The sequence below is a fragment of the Lynx rufus genome, unplaced genomic scaffold (genome assembly GCF_022079265.1).
Source record: "Lynx rufus isolate CCGP_SWC_20201006 ecotype Redwood Valley unplaced genomic scaffold, mLynRuf1.p SCAF_25, whole genome shotgun sequence".
In the NCBI taxonomy this organism is placed as follows: Eukaryota; Metazoa; Chordata; class Mammalia; order Carnivora; family Felidae; genus Lynx; species Lynx rufus.
In genome coordinates, this window is record NW_025814840.1 from 17,223,488 (window position 1) to 17,229,489 (window position 6,002).

Below are 6,002 nucleotides of genomic sequence, written 5' to 3' on the forward strand. Positions count from 1 at the left end.
AGGAGGGAGGGAGCTAATACGGAGATGTGTGAACGTGGGAAGCTGGGGCAAGCTCGTGTTTTGTGTCATTCACTGAAAGGTGGTGGCAACCGTTTTTGTTCTGAAAGATTCTGAACGTGAGCTAGTATATTAGCGATCCTGCCTCTTCCACTCAAAAACAACGATCACCTTAAGCCTTAATATATTTATTAAAATCCTTCATGAACACTTTACACTTTGTAGGTTAAAAACGAGGATAAAATGCTAGACTCTCTTACTGGGGTTGTGTGTTCTTTTGGTCTGAACGCCGAATCGTCCGTTTCCAGAACTTGAATGCATTGAATCCAGTCAACTACTGAAAGCGAATTACAGTTTGTTTTCTTGCCGTTGAGAATTTGAAAGACGCTCCGTTCCTCTGTTGATTTATTCTTGGACCACGCAGTTGGGTCTCAGCGCTGCTCTGTCTCTGACCACGTCAGATCCCCTGCCCTCTTCTTTCTTTTGACGTGATAATTGCTCATTAGCGTCTCTTTCGGGTTAGAGAGAGGAGGTAAAACTAATCCCCAGGAACCAGCAGTCGATAGCCTGCTATGTACGGGATCGGACCGTGTGTTGGGATCTGGGGTGAGGCATGCAGAGAAGGAAGAGCATTCCTGCTGATCTCCTGTGTTGAAAGTAGTAGTTAAATGAGAGATGGCAGGGGCGCCTGGGTGGCTCAGTCGGTTAAGCGGCCGACTTCAGCTCAGGTCATGATCTCACGGTCCGTGAGTTTGAGCCCCGCGTCGGGCTCTGTGCTGACAGCTCAGAGCCTAGAGCCTGTTTCAGATTCTGTGTCTCCCTCTCTCTGACCCTCCCCCGTTCATGCTCTGTCTCTCTCTGTCTCAAAAATAAATAAACGTTGGGGCGCCTGGGTGGCGCAGTCGGTTAAGCGTCCGACTTCAGCCAGGTCACGATCTCGTGGTCCGTGAGTTCGAGCCCCGCGTCAGGCTCTGGGCTGATGGCTCAGAGCCTGGAGCCTGTTTCCCATTCTGTGTCTCCCTCTCTCTCTGGCCCTCCCCCGTTCATGCTCTGTCTCTCTCTGTCCCAAAAATAAATAAACGTTGAAAAAAATAAATAAATAAATAAATAAATAAACGTTAAAAAAAAATTTTTTTTTTTTAAATGAGAGATGGCAAACTGCCTCCAGTATGTGGCGCAATCGTTCAGGGGGGACAAGAGAATTAAAAGTGGCAGGACTGGTGCAGTCTGGTCATCTACCGGAATCTTTGAGGTGGGGCCCCTACTTAACAAGGCGTCGAACCTCAGGTTCAGCTGTTCTCAACCCTGACCACGTTAAGATCACGTGGGGGGCTTTCAGAAGAATATTGAGTCTGGCTCAAGAACCCCTATCTCCATTCTGATTTAATTAGTCAGGAGTGAGGCCTGGGTCTCTGCACACTTCTAGAAGTCCCCCAGGTGATTCTAACGCAGATCCAGTTGCCATCTAGTGTTCACAATGGCCCGGGAAGCAGCATCTTCTTGGAGCCCCGGGCAATGGCCAGGAGCCTCTGTCCTCTCAGGATGGGCACCCACAGCCAGGGAGTGAAGCTTGCAGGGCTGGCTCAGGCGAGGGGGAGCCCCCCAGTTTAGAACGCACAGCTTCTGGGTGCCTGGGTGGCTCAGTCGGTTAAGCATCCGACTTAAGCTCAGGTCATGGTCTCACGGTTCGTGGGTTTGAGTCCTGCATCAGGCTCTGTGCTGACAGAGCCTGGAGCCTGCTTCGGATTCTGTGTCTCCCTCTTTCTCTGCCCCTCCCCTGCTCTCTCTCTCTCTCTCTCTCTCTCTTTCAAAAATAAATAAATGTTAAAAAAAAAAAATTGAGAATGCACAGCTTCCCTGGGTCTGCTGCCTCTGGACTCTTCTGGAACTGCAACCACAGATATACGGTGCCTTTGAGTTTGGGGGCCCTCATGTCAGTATTGGGGGATCGGCTACCAAAGCTAGAAGTGGAGTGAATCCAGGTAAGCAAGGGGCCTCTCCCTTACTGTGGGGAAGGGCTGACACGTTCCTCACCCCGATGGGGACGTGGCAAATATACATAAACCACTGCAGGCCTTAGTCCATTTGAAATGTATATAAATTGCCCCAAACTTTCTCTTACTCCAAATATAGTGTAAATATACCTTGGCAAGGAATATTAAAATTTCCCAAAGTATAAAATGTTTTCTCATACACTCACCTTACAAAGGTCCTGCAAATGATTAGAAAATAAATTCTGCTGGGGTGGGGGGGGAGGCTCCTGGGTGGCTCAGTAGGTTAAGTGTCAAACTCTTGATTTCGGCTCAGGTCATGATCTCTCGGTTCGTGGGATCGAGACCCGCATTGGGCCCTGTGCTGACAGCACGGAGCCTGCTTGGGATTCTCTCTCTCTCTCTCTCTCTCTCTCTCTCTCTCTCTCCTCTCTGCTCCTCCCCCACTTGCACACTCTTGCGTGCACTCTCTCTCTCTCTCACTCTCAAAATAAATAAGTAATTAGATTCAGCCGCTGCCCTTTATTGCTCCCTGGCATAAGTCATCACCTCTATGTTTGGAGTGGGACTATTTTGCTACTCCAACAGAGTGGCCCATGGAGGGCTTGGTAGGCAGTAAAACAGTCCAATTTTTGCTGAAGAAGCTGTAATCTGTAAGGCAATGTACAGAGCAGATAGAGAAAGGCACCTTTTGCTTCCTAGGGCACATGTGCAGTGAACCCAGAGTTGTTAATAATTTAAGCCTTGCCATTCACGAATGATGCAGTTCCTCTCATGTCCCTAGTGGCTTTCAGAGTCAATTAACCAGCCTGATTCCTTGCTTTCGTTTTTCTGTAACCTAGGTTGATGTCATTCATTCGGCTGACATGTACTTAGTCCTATTTTGGGTCGCGCTGAGGCAGGCACTGAGAGAACAATGCAGAACCTGGAGGGTCTCTGGCAGATTCCCCCTTCTACAAACACCTAGTGTGTGCGGGTAAATACCACGATCAGGGAAGTACGAGGGGCCCCTGCGGCCCAGAAGGTCGTGGCTAAGGGAGCTGGAGTTCTCAAATGAGGTTTGGGCTCCATTTACGCTTAAGACCCAAGCAGGTGTTGGAAGAATGTGCTGTAGCCCCTCGATCTTAAATCACAGCGCGTTATTTCACGATTTACCGTGCAGTGCTCTCTCCTGGATCTTGCTCTCACTTCTCCGTGCACACGCCTAATTTCTTTCAGAGCCCGTGATTATAGACATAGGTATGGCCAAGCGCACGGGTGACGGAAAGGCTCTAGCAACCAACATCAGGCCAGGTATCCATTTGATTTCATCCTTCTGTCCAAAGAAACCTTACTGATTGTAAAAGCCCAAACATGTCTGGTCTACTTGTCTTCGGGGCAGGTTGTACTTTGAGTTCGGAGAGATGCATCTGAGCCGATTCTACACGGAGGTGGTAGGGCTTCTGTTGCAAAGATGACACCTGCAGGCTCCACGTGAGGGACAGCTGACACCTGGGTCACAGTTCCATGGGTGAAAATGTGATGGGAGCTGGTGGGCCTCACGACCACCCAGGGAGGACAGGCTCTGGAAGTGGACCTGGTGCCTTTGTTCTAACCAACTGTGAGAGTGCATTACATTTCCACCTCATTTCTCTGGCTTCCAGACAACTGAGGACAGGTCCCTAGATGCCCAGATCCCTGTCTGGTTCTGACTCCCTGAAGAACGTGCACAAACCGAGTACCTACAGAGGGTTGAGCAAAACCTTTATTAGATACACTAACGGGGCGATGTTAGCAAAACGAAAAGCGTGAAGCAAGTCAGTAAGGAGGAGTTATGGCCCTAGGGAGCCGATGCCAGAGAGAGGAGAGAGCACAGGGGCACATGTCAGCCTCAGGGACAAGCCTGGAGACCCCACCCCCACCCCCCACCTCCCTGCTTCTTGTTCGGTCTCCAAGATGGAGAAGCTCCAATGAAAGTCCCACAGGAACACAGAGACCGTTGTTATTGGGAAGGCGGGTTTTGGTGGGAGGAGCACTTGTGTTAGAAATAGACGTGGTCAAAGCCACAGTCATCTCGTGGCAGAGAGCACGCCCCAGTTTCCTTCAGAGGGAGCAGCCTAGGAGAAGGGAAGTGAGGACTTAGTCGGGCTCTGTCCTCAGGATGATGCGACGCCAGGGTGAGGCTCTGGGAGAAAGGGTGAGAGGGGAGACCATTATGACGGCCTCTAGGGGCACCTGGGTGGCTCAGTCAGTTAAGCATCTGACTCTTAATTTCAGCTCAGGTCACGATCTCACGGTTCGTGAGTTTGAGCCCCGTGCTGGGCTCTGCACTGATGACGAGCGCAGAGCCTGCTTGGGCAAAAAAAAAAAAAAAAAAAAAAAAAAAGATGGCCTCTAAAAAATATTGTGTTAGAAACAAGAAGAAAGCACCTTTGAAACCCCTAAGTCTAGCACAAGGGTGGGAAAACAGCCCCGATTTGAGGTTGAAGGGCAAGCTGGTGACCGTGCCCGCCCATTTCTCCCGTGTGTCCCTCTGCAGAGAACCCAGGGATCTAGATGGAGATGAATTTGCGGATTGAGGACGGCGCTCAGTCACCAGACTCCACTTGCAGTGTGTGCCCAGCATGTCAAGGCCAGCAACACGCCCTCCGGGGCACGGGTCCTCTCTGTGGCTGATCCCTACTTGCCCTGCCGGCAGAAATACCAGGGAAGACAGGTTCAGCTCCGTCCCCCTGGGGTCATACGCCACCGTCACCGTGTGTGACTGATTGCTTTCAACAAGCTTCTGTCGGACACACCCTGATGACTGCCTCCCTGAGGAATAAACCTACAGAGGCCCAGCCACTCCTACCAATGCATTTCCACTGTGCCAGGACCTCAAGCTGGAAGGAGCCTGGCATAAAACCTGGAAGTTGAGTTTACCTTGCCCCGCCGTAGAAGAAAGGATGGAAACACACCCCATTGGGCAGGAGACAAACTGGGACCCATATGTGCTAGCTCATACACTTCTTTGTCTTAAATGGATTGATACGATGTATATACCACCTTGGGTCTTGATAAAAATTCACACAATACAATAAAATGCCATTAAAAAAAATTTTTTTTAACGTTTATTCATTTTGGAGAGACAGAGTGGGAGTGGGGGAGGGGCAGAGAGAGAGGGAGACCGAATCCGGAGCAGGCTCCAGGCTCTGAGCTGTCAGCACAGAGTCTGACATGGGGATTTGAACTCACGAACTGTGAGATCACGACCTGAGCCGAAGCCGGATGTTTAACCAACTGAGCCACCCAGGCGCTCCCAAATGCCATTTTTTTAAAAAAAAGTGGGTTTAGAAATTGGCACAAAGCTGGGGCACCTCGGTGGCTCAGTCCGTTAAGTGTGCGACTCTTGGTTTTGGCTCAGGTCATGATCTCATGGTTTGTGAAATTGAGCCCTGCCTAACAGCTCGGAGCCTACTTGGGATTCATTGTCTCTCTCTCTCTTTCTCAAAATGAATAAGCATAAAAAAAAAAAAAAAAAAAAAGACGGGCGCCTGGGTGGCTCAGTGGGTTAAGCGTCCGACTTCGGCTCAGGGCACGATCTCAGTTCATGAGTTCTAGCCCCGCATCGAGCTCTGTGCTGACAGTTCAGAGCCTGGAGCCTGCTCCTGTTTCTGTGCGTCTCTCTCTCTGCCCCTCCCCTGTTCATGCTCTGTCTCTCTCTGTTTCTCAAAAATAAATAAATGTTAAAAAAAGAAATCAGCACAAAGGGAATACAAGGGCAGGACAGAGAAGAGGAAGCCAGCTGTAAAATCAGCACAAGAATCACCTGTGAGGAATGCAAGTTGTCCTATTTGCTAGCAGAACACAAACGGGGCAGATACGGGGTGAAAATGCTCAGCTCTCGGGCAAGTGTTTACCTTGGTGTTTCCCTGCCGAGTGTGTCTAAGCAAGCCGACTTCTGGAAAATGTGGGGACGAGTCAGGAGAGCATTCTTTAAATGTTTGCAAGGGAATCGCGAGAGTCACCCGGATCCACTCCCAACCGCTGTAGGGA